At 48.9% G+C, this 27,633-nt stretch overlaps 1 pseudogene; it reads right to left on the bottom strand.

The window, feature by feature from the left end:
- Window positions 1-2,681: 2,681 nt before the first annotated feature.
- The window catches only part of LOC119371909 (uncharacterized), an 80,920-nt pseudogene continuing 55,968 nt past the window's right edge, over window positions 2,682-27,633 (bottom strand).

Below are 27,633 nucleotides of genomic sequence, written 5' to 3'. Positions count from 1 at the left end.
ATCATCATCTCATTCCCTTATTCTGGTGTTTTCACACACACACAAAAAAAAACACAAGAAGAAAGCTACGCTTCTCAGAAAACAAGCATTGCCTAGAATTGGAAAGTTTATCACGACAGAAAGTTGAGCTAGTTGACTGGGATTCATCACGAAGGAAGGTAAGGCGTGAAGAAGGAACAAGAGAGAAAACAGCCTGACAACACAGACGCCGACTATCAACTGAAAGGGCGCACTGTGGCTGAAAAGAACGCGCGCATAACATTATCTGCGCATGCTCGGTAAAGGGGGCACCACCCGTCAATCAGACACACGTGCTGGTCTACGCTAGAGATAACTGTCTAAACAATTCATTTCTTCTTTATGCAAGTTTATCGAAGGCTCGCTCATGCATAAGAACAAGAGCATGCGAACACGCAGCAAGAACAACAAAATAGTCGCACGCTTTCTATATGTCGATTCTTTGACGCAAAGGCTAAAGGTAGCAAGCCGATACATTCTCAGCTTCCTTTATTTATTTTTTATTTTTTTTGGCTTCCGACCTGGAAGACATGCGCTGCCTTGCAGAGAAAGAATGAGCAGGTAATATACAAAAGGCGAAGAGACATTTGCGTTGTAGACCACCAGAACACGCCAATGAATGCACAGATTGCCGTACTGGTGTGATGCCTCATGCAGTTATCATAATCAGAGATCAATTAAGCATTAAAGGTAACTGATCGGAGGTAACACCTTTGTTGTCTCCTTAAAATTCACACTAGCCTGCACGGATGAAATGCTGGAGCACACTTTCGGATGAAAAATAAACTTTATTCAAACAACGATTACAGGATGAAACAGTCGTTTATAATAGTAATCTTGCATGAGAGTCTGAGCAATAGAAGAAATAAAGAGCAGGTGTCATGATCTCACCTAAGGAGGCAACGTTCTGCAACTTTTCTTTTTTCTTCTCCATCGTTAAAATAACCCAATATAGAGCCGCCAATCAAGCGGACGAAAGAAAACGTATATACAAAACAAGCTTCGCTATCTCAGCGTCAATGCGCCGTTATTCTGGTCATCCGCTATATGTTTAAATTTGCATGCATTTTCAACAGCCAAGCTCCAACAAGTCAGCAGGACACTCCCCGAGAATCTTTATTCCCAAAGCGATGACACCAAGAAGAAAGTAGACTTGTGCGTGTATGTTACAGGTGCGAAGCAAGAACAGTGAATGAATACACGTGAAATGATTTCGTGAATTTTTATCGTAGGACGTGTTTACAATACTTTTAAAAATTACCGCGACACATCGTATTAAGCGTGATTAGCAGAAGGTGCCAGTGTGGCTTCAGAATCATCCACAGTAGCCAGTCTTGTCTTATCTTTCATAACCCTAACAATTGGTATGTTTCTCTTCATTTTAATTGCTTTCACCCAAAAGCCATGCTCCCGGCTCGAGCTTTTCGTCCTTAACATTTTTTCTCATAGCACGATTCACGGAAGGTCGACCAGAACAAATAAGGAACGCATTCAACACAGCTTTGAATGCCGGGAGGGTTTGTGTAATCAGTAGAGATATATCTGTTTACGTTACCATGGCCTGTCCAGAGGTGACCGTCTCTGTAATAAGCCTGCATTGCTTGACCGTATGACGGTGACGCACCTTTGCACTGGCTGCGTTACATAACGAACTCGTAGTCAAAGAGCCAAACATGAAGGCTACGTTTTGTACAAAGGACAGTCTCACAAGCTGCTTTTTGGGACATGAGAAGAACCAAAATTAAATGAAAACCACGCCTCGTTTTTCTCCCGCTCTCGACATAACCGTTGTAGAGAGCATGTTCCACTAAAATCCACACGACAAAAGGCCGCGTCATAATTTTAATTCGTTTCTAACAAGGCAACAAAAAATTAGCACGAAGAACGGGATTCGAATTAAGAGGCAATACACCCAGATTGAAATAAGCCTTTCACCTATATCAAGCTCGCTATCGGAGCTAACGTGCTTCCTAATGCTTTTGCTGTACACAAGGCAACGCTAAATGTGACTGATTCAGCCTGGTCATGCCGACTACACAATGGTGAAAAGAAGTGTGCGTTTCACTTTCTACCTTCTCTGCGTTATTGTCTGTGTCCTCATATGCTGCACATAAGTGAAGAAATAAAAGTTTCACAAGAAAGCGCGATACGAGTTTAGGGTATCTGAGCATGATATTGACTGTTTCTTTGGGCTTAGCTTCTCAGTATATGTCTCATAGTTGAGCGTTGAAATTATTCTCTAGCAAGAATCGTGCACACTTAAAGCGTACCGAAAAATTTTTTTTCTTGCATCTTATATCATTCACGTCTCAGTTTAACCGCCAATAACGTTCTACGCTTTGCGATTTCGACATCCTGTCCAGTGCCGTCTTCGCATTGTCAGTGTGTGTGCAAAGCGCAATGTGTTCAGTATAATGGCGTTACGGGACAAGCAGCACGTGTGTCCAAAATGCTGTAGCGTGTAGGTTGCACTACAACGAACACTTTGCCTCGTGGTCATGCCATGCATGCATGAGGCTGCAGTTACCGGATAATCGTATGTAAGGGAATCACCATTTTTGTTTAATTCGTGTCTTCAAGATATTTTGGAATAGCTGCAGGTAACCAGAGGCGCACTCTTGGGAGCGCGTGAAGTACGCGCAGCACTCCTGGCCCAAATCCTGTCAAAAATGAATTCGCTGCTAGCCTTTGAGTTGATCTTTTTCTCAGCAAAGGCCGACAACGACGAGCGAAATTTAGCTTTTGCCTCGAGCTCACTTTTTGAATGGAGTAACTACCTATACGGGGCTAATCTCTGTCGATAAGTCCCGTTGACTTTCCATTTATTTGTTTTTACCATTACACTTCGTAAGCAGGCCGATGAGCACCGAGCACTGACCGGAGGGCGCCATGTAACTCTCACTGAAGTGCCCAGTGTCGCCGACATCAGCTGCTAGAGGCAAGAAGCATACGAAGCGCGCGCGTCCTCCCTCTAGTTCGGCTCTGGTCCTTCCGAAAGTCTTGTAAAAGTGATGCGCGTGTTCAGAGCAGCCTCGTCATTGTCTACAGGGTGGTCTTGCAGCCATTGAACACTGGGCAGGTCTTGCAGACCATATAGTCTGCGATCATGGTCTGCAAGGTCAGCCTAGTCTCCAGAGTGCCCGGTCATGGTCCGCCCAATCATGGACGGACCGAAGAGGGGAGAAGCCCGTGCCGCGTTCGCCTGTACTCCGGAAGCAGGCCAATTTTTCTTCTTCCGCTCGCTAGGCTGTGCATTCCGGCGCTGCTGTTGCATGAGGTAAAACTCCACTGCACGGTGCCTATAGAACCGACTATCATCACTGGCCATGCAAAGCGTTGTTATTGCGTCGACACATCCCTGGCTGGCCGCTTGACGCCAAGGACTGGGTGTGTCGCACTCATCTGGACCTGGCTAGCAACGCCGGCACCAGCAGTGGCACGCACAGAAGTGTCGTACGCCAGCGCCGTGCTGGGTCTTACGGACGCGGCAGCGCTGTAGCGAGATACCTGGCTGCTGGGTGTGGGCTTGAGGGTATAGACGGCTGTGCGCGGATACCAGGTGGTGATCGAGACGACGGACTTCTTGGGACGACGCGTGCTCGTGCCCGGGCCAGAACCTACTGTAGACGCCGAGGACGAGACGATCGGGACTCGGCGAGGCCTCGTTACTCGCAAGCGGCAGGGCCCGAGCCCGGGGGCACTTGTAGGATAACCTGCGCGCGACGTGAAAACATGAGAGGTTCCAGACGTCTTCACCGCGACGGTTTTCTTTAAAAAGGCACACATAAATGCGCACTCTAAGACAGACAGACAGACAGACAGACAGACAGACAGACAGACAGACAGACAGACAGACAGACAGACAGACAGACAGACAGACAGACAGACAGACAGATAGATAGATAGATAGATAGATAGATAGATAGATAGATAGATAGATAGATAGATAGATAGATAGATAGATAGATAGATAGATAGATAGATAGATAGATAGATAGATAGATAGATAGATAGACTCGCATGAATACCAACACATAGCTATTGTCTGTAGGTCACCCGGTAAGTGCCTATCGTAAAAAAAGATGTTGTGAAGACAACCACAGCAAACTTATACTGATGTCATTTCTTTGACCTCACTTAATTAAGTATTCTAACAAGCAAAGAAGAACGCTAGTGGGCCGTCATTACCAGATATTGACTTGGGATCGCCACTCGTTTTCCAAACCTGTACCTTGCTTTTACAGTCAGCCCTGGTGCTGTCCAGAACTCAAGCAAATAAACATCATTACACTATATTGCCACGCCCACTTCTCGTCTTGTTTTGACGTATTCGGGTTTGACCGGCAGGGACGGTTATCAACGCTCGACGCTGTCCGCGAAGCAATGTTCGAGAAGCTTCACGATTGTAGTAGATCGTTTTGTTAAGATTGCGACCCGCACGCGAATGTTCCAGCTTTGTCTAGAGATAATGCCGCCACCAGCGATATTGCTGGAAAGTTCGATAGCGCCTGTATAAAAGCCGACGCACTTGACCGCTTGTCAGTTGATCGACGGACGACGCCCTGTTCGCCGCTATCTTTGTACAGCGTGTATTGCTGTAGTACTAGTTCTCATTTTCCGGCCACAAGTTCGGCCAAATAAACTGTTTCATCTTGCAAACGCCGACTGCTGTCTTCGTCGACGTCACGACCACGTGACATCTGGACTGCTTTTCGTCGTCGTCAAGAATTCGGCAGACCACTCAGTCAGAGCCCGTACAGAGTTTCGACGCGAGAACGGGAGGCCGTGAAGAAACAGGTCGATGAAATGCTACGCGACGACATCATCCAGCCGTCGAAGAGTCCGTGGGCATCCCCGGTGGTGCTAGTGAAGAAGAAGGATGGGACTCTACGTTTTTACGTCGATTATCGTCGCCTGAACAAAGTCATGAGGAAGGACGTGTATTTCCTTCCCCGGATAGACGACACCTTGGATCGATTACACAACGCAAAGTACTTTTCGTCGATGGACCTCAAGACCGGTTACTGGCAAATAGAAGTCGACGAGAGAGACCGAGAAAAGACTGCTTTTATAACACCAGACGGCATGTTCGAGTTCAAGGTCATGCCATTTGGTCTTTGCTCGGCACCTGCGACTTTTCAACGGGTTATGGATACAGTACTGGCCGGCTTGAAGTGGCAGACGTGCCTCGTGTACTTGGACGACGTCGTTGTGTTTTCCTCAAACTTCGACGAACACCTTCGCCGCCTTGAAGTTGTACTTCAAGCAATCAAGACCTCCGGACTCACCTTGAAGCCTGAAAAGTGCCGCTTCGCGTACGAGGAGCTCTTGTTCTTAGGTCACGTGATCAGCAAGGATGGTGTTCGCCCGGACCTGCGGAAAACAGCTGCCATCGCTGACTTCCCGACGCCCACCGACAAGAAGGCCGTACGCCGTTTTCTCGGCTTGTGCGCCTATTACAGACGTTTCGCCAAGGAATTTTCACGGATCGCCGAGCCACTGGCGCAACTCACGAAGGCCGATGTCGAATTCAGGTGGGAAACGTCGCAAGTCCAAGCATTTCAAGAATTGAAACGCGCCTGCAGACGCCTCTCATACTTGCGCATTTCGACGAATACGCCGATACGGAAATCCACACCGACGCAAGCAGCGTAGGGCTCGGCGCCGTCCTTGTGCAAAAGACCGACGGATTCGAAAGGGTCATCAGTTATGCTAGCCGGTCGCTATCAAAGGCAGAAATCAACTACTCCACAACAGAAAAGGAGTGCCTGGCCATCATCTGGGCTACATCGAAGTTTCGCCCCTACCTCTACGGCCGGCCCTTCAAAGTTGTGAGCGACCACCACTTCTTGTGTTGGCTAGCTAACTTGAAGGACCCTTCAGGTCGCCTCGCACGATGGAGCCTACGACTTCAAGAATTTGACATAACCGTCGTTTACAAGTCCGGAAGAAAACACTCCGACGCTGACTGCCTACCCCGCACCTCCACCAGCCAGATGTCACGTGGTCGTGACGTCGACGAAGACAGCAGTCGGCGTTTGCAAGATGAAACTGTTTATTTGGCCGAACTTGTGGCCGGAAAATGAGAACTAGTACTACAGCAATACACGCTGTACAAAGATAGCGGCGAACAGGGCGTCGTCCGTCGATCAACTGACAAGCGGTCAAGCGCGTCGGCTTTTATACAGGCGCTATCGAACTTTCCAGCAATATCGCTGGTGGCGGCATTATCTCTAGACAAAGCTGGAACATTCGCGTGCGGGTCGCAATCTTAACAAAACGATCTACTACAATCGTGAAGCTTCTCGAACATTGCTTCGCGGACAGCGTCGAGCGTTGATAACCGTCCCTGCCGGTCAAACCCGAATACGTCAAAACAAGACGAGAAGTGGGCGTGGCATTGCCCCCCTATGAAAAAGCATCGTCCCGATGCTTGTGAAAGAACATAGGAGGGAAAAAAAAGGAACAAGTGCATACACAAATAAATTACAATAACAAAGCAAAAAAAAAAGAAAAAAAATAGAGTCCCCAGGTTCGCTAACGCGCAAAAAACGGCTTAAGACGCACGACATGGACGACTTCAGGTCGTGCGCGGCGTCGCTGGGAGTTCGTAATGCCGTCCGGGATGACCTCGTAGTCAAGGGCGCCGAGGCGTCGAAGAACCTTGTATTGCAAGAGCAGGGTTTTGAGCTGTTCTTGTTTGTGCTTCTGAAGGCTGGGATTGACGTCGAAAGCTGGTAGCGGCGCTTCATTCGTCGGAGTAGGCTCGGGAGAATCGGTGAGGCCGAAAGCATTGCTGGCTTCTACAAATTCTTCGATGTAGGCGACCGTCGTGCCTTTGCTCACGTGCTTGTACTCGTTGCTGAAGTTCGTGAGCATAACTGTTGTTTCCCTGCCCGCAGCTCGGCTACTCCTCTTGCGACGCAAATCTTGCGGTTAATCAAGTGGTGCTGGTCGCCTTCAACGACGCCTTCCAGGTCTGCTGATATCCGAGGACCGACGGAAATCATGACGCTTGAGCGAGGGGGAATGGTGACCTGGTCTTCCAGCACATTCAAGGCGTGCTTTCTTGACGGAGTGTGCGGTGGTAGCGTCTTTTCCGTGGACAGTGTTATCGACTTGGACCTTAGGTCGATGACTGCACCATGAAGCCCTAAGAAGTCCATACCAAGGATGACATCTCTCGAGCAACGCTGCAGCACTATGAAGGTCGCGGGATAAATCCGGTTGTTAATGGTGAGTCTCGCTGTGCAGGTTCCCTCCGGCGTTACGAGGTGACCCCCAGCTGTCCGGATTTCGGGGCCTTCCCAGGCTGTCCTAACTTTCTTCAGCTTCGTGGCGAACGGTCCACTGATGACAGAATAGTCGGCTCCGGTGTCGACGAGGGCTGTGACGCTGTGGCCGTCGATAAGAACGTCGAGGTCGCTAGTTCGTCGTCTTGCGTTGCAGTTAGGTCGTGGCGTCGGGTCACGGCTACGTCGGTTTGTACCGCTGCTTCCACGTTGCGTCGTCAGGTCTACTTCGATCCGCGAAGTTTCTTCGTCAGGGCTCTGTCTGGTTCGCGTGGTGTCCTGAAGGTCTCGTCGTGGCGTCGTCGTCGGCGGCGGAGGATCTTCGGTATTTCGTCGTACAGCAACCGCACCTCCATCGGTTGCTGTCAGTTTTCCGGATACGGGCTAGGTGACCGGCCCCGAGTTGGGCCAGTGTATGGTCGGCGTTGGGGAGAGACGTAGCGGCCTGGCGGCGGCGAACGGGAAGGTTGTCGGGGCGTCCATTGCGTTCCCGCGAGGTAGTCTGCGATGTCACGTGGTCTTTCCCCTCGCTGTGGACGCGGCGCGTCGATGGCGAAACCACGCAGTCCCATCTGTCGGTACTGGCAGCGGCGGTAAGTGTGGCCAGCTTCTCCGCAATGGTAGCAGAGTGGGCGGTGGTCGGGGGCGCGCCAAACGTCGGTCTTCCTCGGCGTGGATCGTTGGCCGGCTGGTGGGCGGTATGACGTCGGTGGCGGCGGTGGTGGTGCGTGGCGGTGGAACTGCTGGGGCGGCGCGGCGTCTTGACTTGGGCGAGGAGGGGGGGCGTTGCGTCGGGCTGCAGCAGCATAGGTCACTGCTTGCAGCTGCGGCTGCGCTGACTCGGGGGTGCCCAGAGACTGCTGGATTTCCTCTCGGACGATGTCAGCGATCGACGAAACTTCAGGCTGCGGTGAGGGTAAGAGCTTGCGTAGTTCTTCCCGCACGATCGCTCGGATCGTTTCGCGCAGGTCGTCGGAGCCGATAGCATGAACAGCTGGGTTGTCTTGAATCGATTGGCGATAATACTGCCGGTTGCGCATTTCCAACGTCTTCTCAATCGTCGTCGCCTCTGAGATGAATTCTTGGACTGTCGACGGTGGGTTCCGCATTAGCCCAGCGAAGAGCTCTTGTTTTACCCCTCGCATGAGCAGGCGGACTTTCTTGTCCTCGGGCATGGCTGGGTCGGCGTGTCGGAACAGTCTGGTCATTTCCTCTCCAAAGATGGCAACACTTTCATTTGGAAGTTAGACTGCGGCCCTTTCTTTTCTGACGACGCTTGCAAACGTCTGCAGGAAAGCGCTGCGAAAGGCGTCCCTAGTTCGAAGAGTGGACTCCCGATTCTCGAACCAGGTCCTTGCTGCGTCTTCAAGGTAAAAGTAAACGTGACGCAGCTTGTCCTCGGAGTCCCAGTTGTTAAATGTTGAGACCCTTTCGAAAGTCTCGAGCCAGGTGTCCGGGTCTTCGAATGACGACCCGCGGAAGGTTGGCGGCTCCTTGGGCTGCCGGAGTAGGATCGGCGCAGGCTGCACGGGGTCGGTCATCGTCGCTGCGGTGGGTGTTGGGACCTTGGGCTGCCTGGCTTGTTCGGGAAGGAGCCCGTGCTCTGGCTGCAGTCCCTTCTGCCTGCGGCTTGTTCGACGGTCCGGGTTTTCTTTGCTGTCGTCCTCCTCGCGGCTTGGGCTTGGGTCAGCGCTTCGCGGGGGCGTCCGTATCATGGAAGAAGCAGCACCTCCACCAGATGTCACGTGGTCGTGACGTCGACGAAGACAGCAGTCGGCGTTTGCAAGATGAAACTGTTTATTTGGCCGAACTTGTGGCCGGAAAATGAGAACTAGTACTACAGCAATACACGCTGTACAAAGATAGCGGCGAACAGGGCGTCGTCCGTCGATCAACTGACAAGCGGTCAAGCGCGTCAGCTTTTATACAGGCGCTATCGAACTTTCCAGCAATATCGCTGGTGGCGGCATTATCTCTAGACAAAGCTGGAACATTCGCGTGCGGGTCGCAATCTAAACAAAACGATCTACTACAATCGTGAAGCTTCTCGAACATTGCTTCGCGGACAGCGTCGAGCGTTGATAACCGTCCCTGCCGGTCAAACCCGAATACAGTTGAAACCCGCAATAACGAAACCGGCGGGGAAAACACAAAATTTCGCTCTTGCGGGAATTTCGTAGGCGCGAGAATGCGGCAGAAAAGACATGGAATTTACAAAAAAACACATTTTATTTCCAAAAGTCAGTAAGTTTGCTTTGGCAGGCCTTACCATGCAGCAATTTCATGCCTCTCGATAGGTAATCTCGTGTGCCACGGCACAAAGTTCGCCTCATGCACTGGTCAGTGACGGCGGCACTGCGCTGTCACCGGCATCTTCGCAGGCAGAGAAATCGGACGAAGCAATCGCAACACACAGTTCACGTTGCACCAAGCGACCAAGCAAACGCTCCACAAATGGCTCAACACACGCGGCCATGTGCGAGCAAAGCCGATAAAGCCAAGCACAGAGCCAAGTCAACGAACGAAACTCCACGAGAAAAGTGGATTTGACGCAATAACAAGCAGGTGTTTCGGCAAGCCATCATCATCATCATTGTCGCCAGCTTTATGTTTTTATGTTTTTTTGTAAACAATGATGGCGGCTGCTTCTCAAGTGCGCTGTAGCGATAGTTTGCGCAATTTAAGTGTAGCATGAATGCATTTCAGCAGTTTTCGATTGTAGTTAATGTTGCGAGAGTAGATTATTTTCGCGCTCGTGTTTCAAAAATTTCGTTAATGAGGGACTGCGGTATGAATATCTTTCGTAGTCGCGAGTTACCAAATGTATTGACTCCTATGGGCGTTCGCCGGTGCTCCGAAAATACTTCGTTGCGGTGAGAATTTCGTTCCCTCGGGATTTCGTTAGCGTGGGTTTCAACTGTACGTCAAAACAAGACGAGAAGTGGGCATGGCAATATTTAAGCCTGCACTTCATTTATATTCGGGCACAACAGCCCTCTTTTTTAACCTATACACTGGCCGTTTCGTAAGTATCTAACACAACATCTTAAAATTTATGCTGGTGCAAATGAATACCTCTCAGGTACTTTAAAAGAAATTTTTGTCTCGTTAAGCAGAGCTTCAGGCAACTTGTGTGCTGTCAAAAAAGTAACTAATTTCACCCCAAAGAAAAAATCTGAGGTTTTCAATGGAGCTAAATACCCGTTTTGTACTCTCTATAGTACACGGGCGAAAGAAGTCGCTGGCAAGACATACAAAAGCACAAAATAGATGGCTTAGTGTTTTGTGGTCTTTCTGATTATTATGTTTTCTTGTTCAAAATGTACAAACTGTACCTTTTTTCGCCTTTTCCTTGTAGAGTATCATTACGACTGCATCATAGCGGCTTTCAAAACCAACACTGAGTTGCACATCGGAATATAGCCGCTGTGTCGGAAGCAAAAACGGAATGAGAGACTTCGTACCAGTGGAGAAGCATGTTCGTTTTGAAGTGAACTTTGAAAATACATAGTGTATTTCCGTTCTCTCTACAGAAAAGAAGTATTCTGTCAGCGTTTCGCAATGAAGAAGTGTCGTTTGAAAAAATCAGACGCCATATTGTATCTGATGTCGTTGGCGCGTCACCAACACTTTTTTCCCTCACGCATGCGCATTATTCAATCACCTGACCCTTTCTTTTTCAAAGTAGCTAAAATGCAAACAATTTAATTGTCCCTCGAGGAATGGTCCCTCGGAAATGTCTGTAGTTCGCGATTGGGCAACACCCACTACTACCAACTCGCCCAACTATCAATTTTACTACCGACTACTCACCACTGGTTCACTAAAAATGAAGAAGAGAACACACTCGCGGCAAACGCCAACGTATGTGCCCAACAGAAGACAAGACGACGCATGTCGCGTAAAAAAGACACAAGCTGCTGAAATGGAAGAATTCAAAAGGAACATGCGCTAAATTCAGAAGGGAATTTCTCAACAGCAATAAAAAAAAATGTTCACGACAGACATATCGGATTTAGTTGCAGGGCGTGTGGTCGGCTAAGGTTTGAAATTCTGTGTCACCTCTGTGAAGGTAAAATGAACTTTATTTGGTCCTGGAGAACCCCGATCAGACAACCCCCGAAGGGGAGTCCGCCGCAGTTGCTGGCCGCGCCCACGCCGGTACTGGAAGGCCGTGGCCCTCCGCCCGTTCGCAGGCCTGTTGGACTGCCGACAGCTGGACTGGGAGCTCGCAGCTTTTAAGAGCCCTCTCCCAGTCCTGTTCTGTGCTGAACTTTGCGCTAAGTGGCGCCTGGCACTGCCAGAGCATGTGTCGTGTGCTGATACGTCATCACTGGTCACCAACGTTCGCGGAGTGCAATTGCTTCTCAATTTTTACAAGGTAAAAAAATCTTTTCGTTACTTACGAGTAGTAGGACTTCCCGCAACGGTCGATGAGAAAGGCCATGGAGTGGTCCATGATGGTCCTTGCCCGGTTGCCGCACAACCTGAGCAAGGGCTCGCTGACGCAGCTCTTGAACTGACTGTACGAGCTGCGTTTGAAAGCATGGCACGGGAGAGTGAGAAGTTCAGTATCGACTTCGCAAAGGCTTCTAGAAGCGTAGCTTTTAAGTACAGGTGTTCAAATAACAAAATTTCTCAATCGAGCCGCACACTAACATTCGAGAAGAGCAACCTTCGGATATCAAACCAAATACCAGATCGAATCGAATGTCGAATGCGCTCTCATCTATAAACAAAGTACAAACTGCGTGAAACTGCAATTACAGAAACTGCGTGGAGTCCATTTGGTAGGTTATTTGATAGTTGTGTTACCGTTAACAACTGGACCGCTGGCCAGCCCATGAGCTTGTAGTGATAAACAACTGAAATGCACCTCGTATCATTTGCTGACTAGGCAGAACGTTACTACACGGGTGCGCTAATCAAGGGTCTTACGCACCAGCATATGTGGTCGTGCCTGGATGCCGGGTTGGTGACCTGGTCCACCATGGCTGTGTAGAAGACGCCGCAGTTGTCGACGGAGACCTTGCGGAAGCAGGATGCATTCTGCAGGTACTCTGCGAGGGAGCAATCAACATAGTATATTTGTATTAGTCAACCTTTTGAAGTGAATGAGAGTTTACAGCATAACTTGTCCTGTATATGAAGCGATGTTTAGCGCAAAGTAACACAGGACGAGAAGGGTCCTGCCTTCTCATCCTCGTGTTACTTTGCGCTAAACATCGCTTCATGTCTTGCTAACAAGGCCGAATTTATCCCCTTGTGTTGTCCCGTATACTGGTGCCAACAATGTTTCGCGTTCGTTTTCCCCCCTCTGTAAAATAGGTTCTCTTCACAGATGTCTAGATACTTATCAGCTTTTTATGTTATATTGCTTCATCTAGCCCTCTTGGCCACTTAGAATGCAGTAAACAACGACACGCTGACAGAGATCCAATCATGTTGTCTGCTATATAAAGGAATTAAATGTTATGCACCACCAATTACAATGCAACTTTGTAAGAGATGATATAGTGTGAGCGCAGTCACCGACTCTTCTTTCTCAACTGGACATATTATCATCATTTGTTCAACTTCCTCGTATATATCATCCTCAGCGTGTGTCAGCTCGAGCTCGACGCGAATAAAGCGGTTCCTCATAAGTGGTGGAGGTGCTGGGTATTATCGTGCACTCCTCTTCGAAATAATGATTTCGTCCTCTCATCTTGTGTGTTTGTTTCATTCCCTTCCTGGTGTGTCAAGCAGGAACTGGTCAAGCAGGAGCAGCATCTCCTATATAAAATGTGACACTGTGCTTCTGATTCTCGCTTACGCAGTCTTCGTAGTTTTTTATGCAGATGGAATAATATTAAGCTATTTATTCTAAGAGTAGTTACAGAAAACTGCATAAGATTGTTCGACAGTCACTTTTAATCTCTCCTGCATCGAGTAATCAGATGCAATCATGCACCTCCACCAAATGGTAAAGGCGTTTATTGACGGCACTGGGCGACGAACCACAACGGCGACAGTCAAGACGGAGCGCGGACTCTCAGCACGAGGGACGTGCTCTCAAAGAAGAGGCGAAGAGGACGGCCCATAAGAAGGCGCTCGAGAGGACGACCCATTACCCCTAGTAGCACGCAATGTTGCCACAACGTTGAAGCATTTTTCTCAATGTTGCGGCAACGTTGTGTCAACATTTGGTGCTACAAGGGACAGAGTTCCAACGCTGTGCTACAATGGCGATAGATTCCTCTTTCCATTTACTGCTATTATTACAGGGCCTATATAAACGCTTCAATCATTTGTGTCTTACACTTGATAAGGCGAGCTGCGTCATTTAAAACAACAGCATCATGAAGCGCCTATCACGAGAACGATTAGTGGCATATGATAGCCACTGAACAGAACTAGTCGCAGAATTAAAGGATTTTTTAAAAAACAGTCAGCGAGAGCGCCGCACTGGAAAGTCACATTGTCGCAAATGTCTACAAAGCGCAAAGCAGGACCGGTAATTATGGAGTGAAAATGCCCACCACTGAATGGTAGCCCAGTATAACGGTTTCAAATAGTGACTTCTGCAGTCGTTGAGGTTTACTGCGCCGTGCGTCACAAAAAACGAAATCAGATTGGTCCTATACACAACGCGTCGCAAGCCAACAACCCTTTTCATACCGCGTATCTATGCTTCGATCACCCACACAGAGACGGTTCCAAAGCAACAACGGCCGGGGCAACACAGAAGCGTCCGCCATTGTTCGAGGTCACATTCCATACAGCGCCACGGTAGAATGCGTTTCCGACTTCAGGCGCGCCGCATGCGGAGCCCTCCCGCCAGCCAAACACGTCTATTATAAAACACCCATTGTCGATTTAGCCGTGCCGTAAATAACTGTAGCGAGAAGAATATAACGAGCCTATCGAAAACGGAAGCCCACTGCCGGGCCGGGACATACCTCCGTCGAAGCATTGAATGCGGAAACTTACGCGGGGCACACGGACACAGTTTCTTTTTCTGTATATTTTTATCTGATACATGTAACGCGACAATACAACTTGCGGCCGGCAAACACGTCCATCGCATCAGCGAGCGTCGCGAACTGTTATGGTGCGCCGCTCTGTATGAGACTTAGAGAGGAAACGGCATTAGAACGGCAGAACCCCCCCCCCCCCCCCCCTCACTTTGCCCTTTGGATATACCCCCCTTCCGTAAGGCCTCATCGTGTTATGCTTCCTCTGTACTAAGTTCCTTTTCCTCTTTCCTTTGCACGACACAATACGAAAGCATCAAGTGCGTTGGTCATATCTGTTTTTTTTTCATGCGCTAGCTGAACGTTACGCAGGTTCGTGTTGACGCTTACTGTTGTGTTTGCGTACGCAGTTTGTATCTGATTGTGTTTGTATGCGAGCGAATCTGGGTCTAATTTCGGCCTTTCTGGCGCGAATTGCGCATTATTAGCGGGACGAGCACCGAGTCACAGTGATTGTTATGTTCCAGAACACACTGTCTAGTGCCGGTGCGAGTTGTCTGAAAACACCGATAAATATAAAAGCGTATATAAAAGGGATGAAATGGGTTATGCCAAGGGTGGCATATGATATGGTGGACATTAAGGCGCGTTATAAGGTAAAATTGAAGTTATATAATTAGTAGAAATTAGTATAAACAGCAATTACATATCAGAAATCCACGGGTGGGACTCGCTAGGCTGAAGGACTGCGAAAGTATGGCGTGTTGACGTTACATCCTTACCCAAGTTTAACCAAGAACCGATGTGAGTGTTACTCCCAGATCCCTAAGTCATTAGGGTCGCTTTAGGTATCTTTTTTCTGTTTCGTATACATGCACACCGCTCGTTGCTAAGTGGGTGCATCTATCGTCATTACAAGCTTTCGTTTGACGCCTCTCTCGTTGTCCTGTACGCGCACTGGAAATGCGTGATGGTGATGTGGAGAGCACAAAATCGGCTTAGGAAAAAGAAGCGGTGGAAGAGAGTGAAAAGAAAGCTGTTTCACTCCCGTCTGTATTTTGTTTCTGACGTTGATTCTGCTAACCTTTCTAGCGACTATAAAGGCACGTTAACACCGAACCCGGAGCACGCAAGCGGGCAAGCGGATTTTCAAAGCGGAGAGGCAGCGAGGCCGCGCGGCTGTTAGACCGACCGCGTTGCCTTCTGCCCGCTCCGCCGCGGGGATGGAGCAATCCACCAATCCACGGCGGACGTGTCGCCATCTTGCAGCACTACACAATACTGCGCGCGCGCTTCTCGGGCCCTGATTGGCTGCGGCCACAGCGGCCAACTTTCCCGCGCGGAGATAATCGGTCCGGGAGCGATCCGGCCAAGCGGCCGCGGGTTTTCCGCTTTTGCGGATAATCCGCGTCCGCTTTCCGGATCCGCCTCTCCGCTTTTCGGATCCGTGCTCGGTGTGAACGTGCCTTAATTCCTTTTTGTCCACGCTGCCATAAAGTATTAGCAGAATGATTTCTTTTAGCGCAAAAACTTCTTGAACAAGAGACTAAAGAAAGCGACACACACTTAGCGCTGGTGTGCGTCTTATTCTTTTAGTCTCTTGTTCGTAGAAATGAGGAGAAATGAGGAGAAATGATGCAATATATACCAAATAGCCCGAATATGCAAAATACTACAACGAATTCGTCCATGCTTCCACGCTTGCGCTTTAAAGGGTCCCTAAACCACCCAGAGTTCGAAATTTAGTTGTGGTGTCGAGTTGTGCACGAGTCTTCGACAAACACGCAGCCGCGAGAATTTTCCTAAACGGTGCCGTAACAGCGGAGCTACAGACGTTTGATTATCGTTTAGGCGTTTGATTCTCTATCGGCGCTAGTAAGTGTCATACCGCATTACTTCCCTTCACCGTTCCCAGACGGTGACACCGCCCCGCCCCGCCCCACGTCCCCACCAATAGAGAGCACCACGCGAGAGAGAATGTGTGAGATATATAAGGCGCGTTTGTGGAGTGTCATACATCTGCCTCGGTAGCTTAGTGAACAGAGCGCTTGTCGTCGTGGACCAAGAGATCGCAGGTTCGATACCCGGCAGGGGAACTTTTTCTTACAATTTTTTCTTTCACATCCATTAGCGTCCATTTTGTCGACGTCTTATCTGTGACGAAAATACGTCACTAAAGTCTTGGTGGACCCCGGCATAAAACAGTTTCGTGTTTAAAAAAATTATTAGAGGTGGTTTGGGGCTATCTAAAGGCCACAAATCGCCTGGGTTTAATGCGTAAGAATTCTATAGGCCTGCCTGGCTGCCCAGGCGGCGCTGCGAAAGCGGTGCTAAAGAGCGCCCCCTACGATAAGTTCGTTGGTTTCGAGTAGTCAGACTGGCGGCCGCATGCAGCAGCAAGCTCAGATGCACAATGGAGCCGCCGCTGTCGGTTGTGCTGCGCCAGGGGTGTAGCCAGGGGGGGGTTCAACCCCCCCCCCCCCGAAATTTTTCAGTTTTGCTGGCGTACATATACACGCGCACATACAAACGCACGCACGAACATACATAAAGTATGACTGAACCCTCCCCCCCCCCCCGAAAAAATTTCTGGCTACGCCCCTGGATTTCGGCCAATTTCTGGCGTGGCTGAGTTCTTCAGGCCAAACAATCTGCGTAAAGGCAAGAAGCTCGTCAACGTCAAGTATGTTTACGACGTGCATAGTAGATTGAAGGAACCGTTTCGGCGCGCTGCAACTCGCAAGGGCAGCGAGTCTCATACGACGTTGAACTCGAGGCAAGTTCTACGAGGCATGCTCGCGCGATTAGCGACAGTGCATAAACGAAAAGATTGCTGTTAAGAAAGCCAAAATGATGTGCATTACACGATGAAACGGAATTAAGAAAGGTCCAGTGACGAAGGCTAGCCGGCGGCGGCCCGAATGAGCGCATTTGCGCCGTGTGCCATTTTCTGCCGCATTCAGTCGCAAACACACTTTTACACGATGCACGGTCGTAATTTTCAACATCTGCATCCAGGGAATTCGTCAAATTCTGTCAGCGTGCGCTGGCGGTCGAGGAGCGACGGCGTGCAATGTTTGTTGTGTGGCGAAGCTTCGCTTCGAAGGGGGACCTGGACTTCTCAAGTCCAGTTGAGGGGTCAGCTGGCAGCGCCCGGCTGTAAGCTGCCGGAAAAATCGTAGGCACATAATATGCAGGGTGACTCATGGCATCGTTTTTCTCGTTTCCCACGATGTGCGGGCTGCATATCATCGTGTTCGCAGTCGGCAGCCACGGCGTGCCGTCACGACTGCACACAGGGAATATATATAGAACTTATATAGAATGCGTGCAAGAAAAGTAATCAGCACGTTACGTAGCAGACCGCGTTTTTCTCGCGTACTCACTTCACGCGTCGGACGGCACGTATCCAGCGGTTCCATCGCTCCATTTCGTACGGCTTTCAGGGGAACCGGTAGAATCGCGTATTAGGATCCTTACCCTCATGATCGTGGCAATTAACCACGCAACAATAACGGCGGCGACCGCGCTTCGGGACCGCGCGCTGCTCAGAGCCATCGCCCAGTCCACCTGCTTTCGGCACGGTTTGTTGACGCACGGATCGCTCGTCAAACATGGCAGGCTTTGCAGGCATAGCGGACAAGTTCCTGCGTACGTTTTAAGCACTTTTTGAGTCTAAAAACTACGCGCAAAATTAAGTAAAACGCTCAAAGCAAGTGAAAACTGTGCAATTCACCGGTCGGCGTCCATTTTTGACTACCCAACCAACTGCGGCGCACGCCACCAGGCTCCGCCACAGTACTGAAAACTCCAGCGCGTCAGCCCTATGACGAGTGCCGCAGCAAAATCGGCCGGTTCCATGATGCCTTACAAATGGAAATGGTATTTTATAATTGGACATGGTACTCGAATGTCAGTACATCGCAAATGTCGACTATTGGAAATTTGAGGGTTGTTTTTGAAAATGCAGGAAGTTAAACATAAACTTCGTGTTATCGCATGGGAATACACTAGTATATAGTACATCCATGTGGTGGTATATGAACTTGAGAAATGGAAAAGTTGTGACATTGGGGCCGCCTGTCCCCTAACCCTCTAAGTCGTGCGCCAAGTCTGCCTGCACCTAGAGAGCATACCTCTACCTAATCGGCCTTGTCCCGCTATTGTCGAAAGTGCAAGGCTGTGACCATGCCGGTTTTTGACGATAATGGCAACCGCGGACCCCTGCTACTGCATTCCAGGACCTTCTCGCTTCCCGCCATTTCCCCCGCAAGACGGGGATCAAAGGCAGGCCGTTGTGAGAAGCACGTCATTGCTTCATTTTCACTTTTTTAGGAGCGGAGCTCCTTATAGCTTCACCTGGTCGGTCGTCGCTCCATCCGGCTTGTCCCCGCAGTCGCGTCTCCCGTATCATGCAATAGATGGCGCTGTCCCATAGAGATGCATGTGAACTGCAGTTGGGTGACGATATACTAGATGGCGCTGTCCCATAGATAAAAAAGTAAAAAAATAAAGAAAAACAGAAAATAATGAAAAAAATAAAAAGAAATTAAATAAGAAAAGAAGTAAAAAGGAAAAATAATCAAAGCGGCGTATCGCTTTGATTACTGCTGAGCGAAACCACTGAACATTTCACGGTGTAACCATGAGTGCTTCAGGAGCTTCGCCCAAGCTCTTCATCATTCACCCGTGGATATGCTGTAATTTTCATCCACGACGAAGCTTGGCTTGTGTTCTCTCGGAGTCAACCAGCGGATGAGCAGGGGGAGGGGAGCTGCGGTGAAACATTCACCCCCCCCCCCCTCCGCCTATAGGAGAACCCTGCGCACACCCATGCTGGCATGTGCTCTTACAAGCATAGCGGCACATAGTGGTACATAAGCACCACATATTGCAATACCTATCACCAGAGTCGTTGTCACAGTCTCTTCACTCCGAGGAGCGTTCATGGTCGGTCATTAGAGAGAACGGCGATGGGAGGTCCGTGTGTAATAATCGAATGGTCCCGAATCTCCAATGGAGTCTGGGTTCCATGCATATACACGGGCCGGGTGGAGTCGATATGCGTCCAGGTTGACTGCAGCCCAGAAAAGTGGGCCTTGACTGTTCGCCCGGAGTGCTGGCCTTCCGGCTTTGAAACCGAGTGGCTCTATCGGCGGAGGAGTCGCAGCGTATAACGAGCGTTGGAGCTGGCAGCTCATGACATAGCTGACTGTTCCTATATAAACGGACGGCTGATTGGGCGTGGCTGGTTGGTTGGCCGGCGCCGTGGCGTCTCTCAAGGTACCTGTCCTAAAGTAGTTCGTCCCTGGGAATCGTTACACTCGAGGGGTCCTGTTAAGGGGATAGCTGCTGTAGGCTATGTACGGCTCCACTTCATGCATGAGCAGTGGAATGACACTGTCTAGAAAGACACGTTATCCCCTCTTTTGTCTTTTTTTTCTACGTGTGCAACCTTCTTTTGACTTATGGTCAAAGTTGCTTTATCTTTCTACTAAAGACCTCTAATGCTCGTGGCCAGATATCCATATCCTACGAACCCCAAGTCCGAGTAAAAGTCCGTAAAGAAGACATCGTCTTAAAGAACCCTGCGCTTGACATCCTGGATGCTGTACTGCAGCAGTCTCGATACGTTTAAGTCTGAACAAAAAAAAAAATGGTGCGGAGTGGTACTATTTAGAACTTATTCAATAGGCCACTACCACGCAAAAAGTTCAGTAAGGTCTTAATCGATTTCTTGTGAGACGACAGTTGGGTTCGGAATTCTAGCGCTGACTGTTCCGAACGGGATCTATCGTCAAGGCGGGCCAACACAGCAGCTAGCGGCAGTCTGTGCGCGCCGTAGCGAGGACAGCGTCAAAGAACGTGTTCTATGGTTTCTTCGCTGCGGCAGTGGTTGCAAGCAGCACTGTCTTCCATGCCTATTCGGAAGGCAAAATATTTTTTTTTCGTGCGTCTGCTCTTCTCTGCGCTTTCCATTCCATCTTTCTTTCCCTCTCTCCCTCCCCTTAGTGCATGCAGGGTAGCAAACCGGATGCTACAATTTTGGTTGACCTCTCTGCCTTTCTGTCATTGTACTATCTCTCTCTTTCTCTAAGCATGAATGACAATTTCAATGACCTCACTTGAACACACGTTTCGCATGTACAGCACAGCCTATGCATGTTTAGCTTTCATAATCCCATAAACATCTCTTGAAAAGGGCACGGGAGATTTTGGACAGCTACCCCGCTTCTCCTTTCTGAACACACGCGTTCAACAATGACCCAAGCACAGGTCACGGTATCTATGTATGTCAGTGCGTGTTCGCGTGCTCATGTGATGTACAAATGAGTCAGCGTGAATGTTTGGGCATGTCCACGTCCGCGTGCAAGTTTATTTATCTTTCTGTGTGCGTGCATGCATTCCCCCGATTGTTGTGGCCCTGTAATATTCATATCTGGGATTTTACGTGCCAGCTCCACCACATGATTATGAGGCACGCTGTAGTAGAGGGCTCGTGAAATTTTGACCATCTGGTGTTATCGCACAGCAAAACGGCCTCTAGCATTTCACCTCCATCGAAATGCGAACGCTGCGGTTGGGATCGAACCCACGGCTTTCGGGTCAGCAGTCGATTCATATAATCGAATGCGCGACTGTGCGAAGAAAAAGGAAGACGAAGAGCATGGTTTTCGCCTTCGAGTCGTCTTAGGTGAATGCATAACAGACCGTGTGACTTTTTTTAACAGGGTAGCTGTTTAAGCTCGGCAAATCTCCGCTGCCGTCCCGCATTAACTGGTTGAGCGAGGAGGAGCCCAGCCTGGCTATGCCAAGGCACGCGGAGCCAAGAAAGGAGCATAGTATAGTAGAGCAAGAGGGTGGGAAAGGGAAGTGAGGAGAAGGAGGAGGGAAAGGAGGAGGTGAAGGCAACCAGCTCCTCCGTTTCCTCAGTCTTCACACGACTAGCGCGTAGCTGCTCCAATTTTTTAAAAAACGAAATCAATCAATCAATTACTCATCTATTACTCAGCCACTTGCGGTTTGCAGGTTACATCGTGTTAGGAAACGATGGGAATAAAGTGGGAAAACAAAGTTCAAGCGAGGTACCCAATAGTTAGCCTATCGGATAATCCATGATCGATAGCCAGCCTCTGTGAGCTGTGGCATGCCATAGTATGTCTATATAGGCCATGTCGTTTCTCACAGGAGGCCCATATTGTGGGAAGAAACTTGCAGAACAGAACAAATATAAAAGTAGAAACGTGTAGCAGCGCATACGGGACACCGACTTGTTGGTTATGGCCAGAAGCTTTCCAATATACTTGAAAATTAGAGTACCTAATCATTACTGGACCACTCTTTAAGTTAGGAGACATAAATTTGGAAAACACGGAGCAAATACGTACAACATAAATACAAACATCATACGACGGCAGGACTTTGGCAGGTTTTGCACATACTATTTCTGTATGTATACAATCACATGGCTCCGGGAGGAACCGGACGGGGACGCAACGGAGCGGTGAGCACTTTCAATGACGCGTAATCGACGGGAAGTTCGCGGCGCATGCGCGTATACACGCAACCCGCTTCGCCGTGCGTGGTTGCAAGCAGAGCCGGACGCCGCGTCCACAGGTGACTGATTCTTTTCACGAGCACTGCGGCGCGCGTGGTGAGCGCGGTTTGCAGCATTTCTGTCCCCGAGTTTATAGGTAAGAAAGAGTGCCTAACCATGAAATGCGGAATTTCCCCTAGGCGCCGGCTCCGTTCTGTCGTATTGTGCGTTTTGCACCTGCGCTACGAGCGTGAATTCTTTCAGACAAGGAAAGCCTTTTTTATATTTTTTTATTTTATTTTGAGCGCGAAAAAGTTGAGGAAATAAAATTGGAGCCGACCCTAATGTTTGAATTAGTGGCACTCGCACGCCGGCATTCGTGTGCCCTGATGTATTCCTTTGGTTAACTTTGTGTATCGTCGCGCTGCCGGAGCTGATCTCCGAGGCCACGTACAAAGAAGCCCGTGGTCGAGAACTGCTCCGCCATGTGGCGCAACGATACCAGCCGCTCACAATCGTTCAATAGACTGAATACATAAATTTTCATTAATTATCCTGACAGTTAAATGGACCTTAAGTAAAGGTATGTTCCAATGTCATATGTATCCAATATAGCTCATAACTTGAACGAGAACCATCGATTCCTATTTTTTAGAAGAGTTTTTATGAATATTCTTAAAACCGGAAGTAAAGGCTCGACCGGAAGTGCTTCGAAGAGAAGCAATAGCGTCACTCGGCGTTCGTGCCGCTAAAAACATGGATGTAACAGCAATTCGTACGAAACATCTGTGCGCCAGTTCCTTCAGTTAGGATCGGAAAGCACAGCAACAAGAACAGTGAAACCATGTGGCAATTGAAACTAATTTGTCTATTTGTGCATCGCGTCCTGCGAAATTTGGCACAGGAGTGCAGTTCTTGTGCTGATTTTAATAGTTGTTATGAGATTTCGCAGTGTTCGAATATTTCGAATAGTAAAACTGGTTTGCGAAGCAAAACTGCTAGCCGGCCTGCTTTGCGAATCGAACATTCGCTCGCTCCTAATCCTGCTGGACGAGTTACCGGCAAATGTAGCCAATCAAAGGCAAGGAACATTTGAGAATGGAAATATTCGTGAACTTGAGTCTAGAGCAGGACAATTAAGTGAAAGGCACGATTTTAGAATGAACCACGAGGAATCCTGGCGCCAATGGCCAAAAAATCGCGAGCGTCTTGGAAGTGTATATTTGTTGCGCTGAAAACATTCAGGAATAATTTGTCATTTTACTGCACAGCTGCGCAGAAATCAGTAAGCAACCAGCACACCAGTGGATGCAGTCAAGATCTCGCTAGATATATAAATCGATTCTATTTTTTAAAAGAACTATTGTCGAGTTCTCATTTGTTTTCCTTTGTGTTTTTTAACACGAAAGTGTTTATTGCCACGTTCCACCACGGCCACACTGACGTATTTACGTCACGGATATGACGTTGTAAAATATACATTGACAGATGGCAAAGAAAAAAAAAAACTAGAAGAAAAAGTTTGTCGCCGAGAGTCGAACCTACGACCCCTCGCTCCGCAACGCGTGGAACCACTCGGCCGCAGAGCGTAGATTATTCAGCTTACTAACGGCGAGCTATTTATATACACCATGTACCGTTGGCGGTACTCAGAGCTCGGTGGCTTCAGCGTGTTCTTGTTACCACTAGCGATATGGCGCGAAGGGCGCGGAGAGCGCTCATGAAAGGTCGTCGCCCCGCGCGTTGTGAGGCGAGCGCGCCTCTACAGGGGGTGTCTCTCGTGCGCGCGTGCTTATATCGTGATGGGGGTGGTTTGTACGTCTTGTGCTTTCACCGCAAGTTTAAGTTGACGTTACAGAGAGCACGAAGGTCACTTCGCTCGCTGCAGCGGCCGCGTTTCCGAAAGGAGCGCGCTGCTCACACACAAAGAAGTAACAATTGTGACAGTTGTTAGTTCGCGCTCGTCCTGCGTATGTTGCTTTCGTGCGTCCTTTCTGCTTTAGAGCGCGTTGCAAGTTTCGAGCTGCTTGCCGTTATTCGCGTGACATTACAATTTGTTGCTATATCATTCATTCCTTCGCCCTTGTGTCGAAGCCATTCACAATAAACGCTCAACTACGTCTGTGAACACACGTTTCACTTTCGTGTTATACCGATTCCTATAAAAGGTAGATCAGCCATGTTTTTGTGTGTCTGTAAGGTGAACTGAGAAGCTAGCGATGATTTGTAAACGTTGCGGTACCTGGCGAGATAGCGTGGGACCTCGAGCAGATGTTTCTAATGCGTGTTTTGAATTCAAATAAAAGAAAGGAAGGAATGCTCGTTTTCTCACCTTTCTGGTACCGCTCGGAGCTGCATATGGCGTGCACGGTGTCGATGGAATCTCCTACGGCGTTGTTGAACTTTGACCTCTGGTCCTCGGTGGCGCAGTCGGTCACGTAGCGGCGAATGCAGTACACAAAGCGGCTCCACATCCTGTTTTTTTTTTTTTTTCTTCCTCTAGGATGGAAAGGGACACGTGACAACACTGCTTTCACGCTGCGCTGTCTTCCTATCTACTTATTTTAAAGCGAAACAACATACACAATTAAGTTCCAGCTAGCAACATCCTGATAAACATACACATGATAAAAAGTTATAAATGAAGAAATTTTACGTGTCAAAACCACGATGTGATTGTGAGGCACGCCGTAGTCGAGGACGCATCCCCATCTGAATGCCGCTCTTGCGGCCTGAAATCGAATGCATGCACTAACGCCATTTTTTAAGTAACCCTGATACCAAGGACACAAACCACATAAAGCTCATGAAGCCTACACATGAGTAAGTTAATTTAGGTTATCATCTGCAAGAATATTCCGTATGACTGTCTACGTATATCTCATTTCAATGGTGCATGACTCCACACCAAGTACATTTGTAATAGCAAAATAATAGTTCTCCAAATGACTGAACTTGACTCGCAGATTAAGTTGTTGTTCAGCAACGTTAGCACAGTAGAAAGTCAGGAAACTTCACCGCCAGAATACAGGAAACAACGAGCTAGCTAACAAATCAAGCTCCTAGGTTGGTCCGAATATCGGACATGTTAACGGAAGGCTTGACGTCAGTGCGAATACATTAACCTGGAGAGGAGCAATTACTTCACCGCGAGCATGTCAATTGTGTCCGCATTTCCGCTTCACCGAAATGTGGATCACTGGAGGAGGTCACGTACTAGGACCACAACCACATTGGTCCGGCCGTCACTTCCTGTCAAGGAGAGCAGCGTCGTTTCGAAACCCGCCTACACAAGCCCGGTAGTACCGGGCAAGGAAACCTCGCCGATGTCGACTGCGCATGTATGTATAGCGCAGCAGTGGAAACACACTCATGAAATTTGGGTGAGGTCGGTTATCAAAAGGCCCAATCTCAGACTGTCTCCGCCTGGCTGGTCTCTAGGAAGGCATGCACAGACTTCCCCGTAAGCGCGCGTCGCGTGGTACTACGTGAATCAGGGCTTGACCAATGTGGTCACGAGCGAATGACAGCAACCACAACACACACCCGCGCGTATACGCGTTTTTTGGTGGCCTCGGAAAAGTCGCGCGCATGCAGACACTTTTTCCTCAAGGACTACGTATAAGCGGAGTGTGACCGACCTCACCACTTCAGAACAAAATTTCGGCGCGTTTCTTTTTTTCTTCTTCCTTTTCTTTTTTTTTTAATCGGCAGTTTAGCGAAACTTGGAAAACTGCGCTATACAGAATTGAAGTTCCTGCTTATACCTCGCTTTGGATAGCTCAACACTGAAAGTTAGGGGACAGGCGTGCACTGCATTTCAGAGTCGTAAACTCTGGTGTTTCTACTCCAGAGTTTACGACTTAAGTGCCCTGGATGCTTTTTCTTTCGTGTACCTCTTTTATACGGTAACCGGCACTGTAAATCATGCGAATCATGCCAAAGTTGCTACGTCTCCTGCAGCTTTCTACGTGAGTGGCAACTAGGCACGGTAGAGGAAAACAGAATTTTTGTGACAGCTGTGGTAGCGAGAAGACCTTACAGCATATCTTCAGCGACTGTCCTCTCTACAATGTGCAGAGAAAATCACTAGCGGTCGCTCTAGCTCGCATAGATCACAAACCGATGACGGCAGACATAATTTTGGAATGTCTTCCTGAGAGGTCCTCGCGGGAGAAGGGTACAAAGGCAGTGCCAAAATTCTTGAAGTCAACAGACTTGCACCGGCGGTTATAGACTAATTACGATATTGTGATTGTGAGGAGTGTGACTTTGTGCGTGTGTACTTCCCCTCGCTCCCCATTTCTCTCTACCTCTACCTTTAAAATTCCCCGTCCCTTCCTCCAGTGTAAGGTAGCACACCGGTACTTATAGACTGGTTAACATCCCTTCCTTTCCTTTCTCTCCTGTTCCTTCCTTCCTCACGGCGTTTTCGCCTGTATTTAGCAACCTAACGTGTTTGCATGAGCTGATAGCTTATGGGGGTTTTCCTGCCAAAGCCACGGTATGATTATGAGGCATGCCATAGCTGTAGACTCCATATTAATACTGACCACGTGGAGTTCTCTAACGCGCACCTATCTGAGCGCACATGCGTTCTTGCATTTCGCCCTCATCGAAATGCGGCCGCCGAGGCCGGAAATCAAACCTGCGACCTGGAGCCTATGACAGCGCGGGACCCTAGCTAAGCTAACGCGGTGGGTATGAGATCTGCTGATGAACCAGGGTTCCTCCCAGAAAATTTTAGGGGTGGACATTTCGACGGATTGGGTGGGGGGGGGGGGGGGTGATATTAAGTTTAATAATTTCGTTTCGACAGACACCCACATTTCATTTGTGTGTTTCTTGTCGCTCATTTCTGGCAGCTATGACGCACATAGAAAACGGAAGCAAGGGCGCTTGTGTGCTAGCTCTGGCGCAGGAGTTGGGGATCTTCGAAGCCACAAGGTCGCCTCCTCAGACTCCTTTTTACATAACCAGGTGGCGGGAGGCACGTCTCACTGGCGATGCGAGCGCACAGTTGCAATTTATTGGTTTCTCAGGCACGCATTTCGAAGGGGTCAGTCGGAGTGGTGGGCGGTGAACCATAGTGTTGGGTAGCGATCCAGAGCGGTGGGCGGTGAAGCAGAGCGGTGGGCGGCATTTCCACCGCCGCCCACCCCGTCCACCGTGAGTAGAAGCAAGAGATGAGCAGACCTGGGGTCGAATCCACAAAACTTCTTTTCCGTAAGTGCGTTTCCCAATTGGTCAGCCGGCTTCGTTAATGATAAGTCTCGCATCGTGATTGGCTAAATATTCTCTTACAGAAAATTTTTAGCGTCAGACGTTTTTTCGAATATGGGCCATGTTGTCGAATCTCCACACAATGTTTTTGTTCATGTGGACTCCCATTATGTCAACAAGCAAGTGACAGAACCCGCGTGATACTGACTTGCACATGTCGTCCACGTCCTCGATGGTGGTGGGGAACATGTACCGCAGGTCGTTCAGGAAAGGCTTGACCAAGTCGGTGCAGTTGTGCAGCTTGGACTCGCAGTTCGATGGGCCACGGCCGTTGGCTAGGGCGGCCGCTGCGAGTTCGAGAAAGAGAGAAGAAACGTTACCGTACAGCTTGCAGTATACATTTTTTACTGTTAGGTCCGCTGCCTTTTGGACACGAGGCACGATGCTCCAGCACAGTTACTTATCTCGTTTTCTATGCGTGAAAGAATGAGATTTTTTTTTTTCTTTCGAGATGCTCGTTCCTTTGTTAGACACAACAAAATTCGAAGGTTGTGGGTTCGGATCTCACCGACGGAAAGGGTGATTTTTCGTTCATTTTATTTCATTT

This window comes from Rhipicephalus sanguineus, chromosome 10, assembly GCF_013339695.2.
Source record: "Rhipicephalus sanguineus isolate Rsan-2018 chromosome 10, BIME_Rsan_1.4, whole genome shotgun sequence".
Taxonomy (NCBI): domain Eukaryota; kingdom Metazoa; phylum Arthropoda; class Arachnida; order Ixodida; family Ixodidae; genus Rhipicephalus; species Rhipicephalus sanguineus.
The sequence above is the reverse complement of the archived record's forward strand: the minus strand, read 5'-3'. Positions and strand labels throughout refer to the sequence as shown.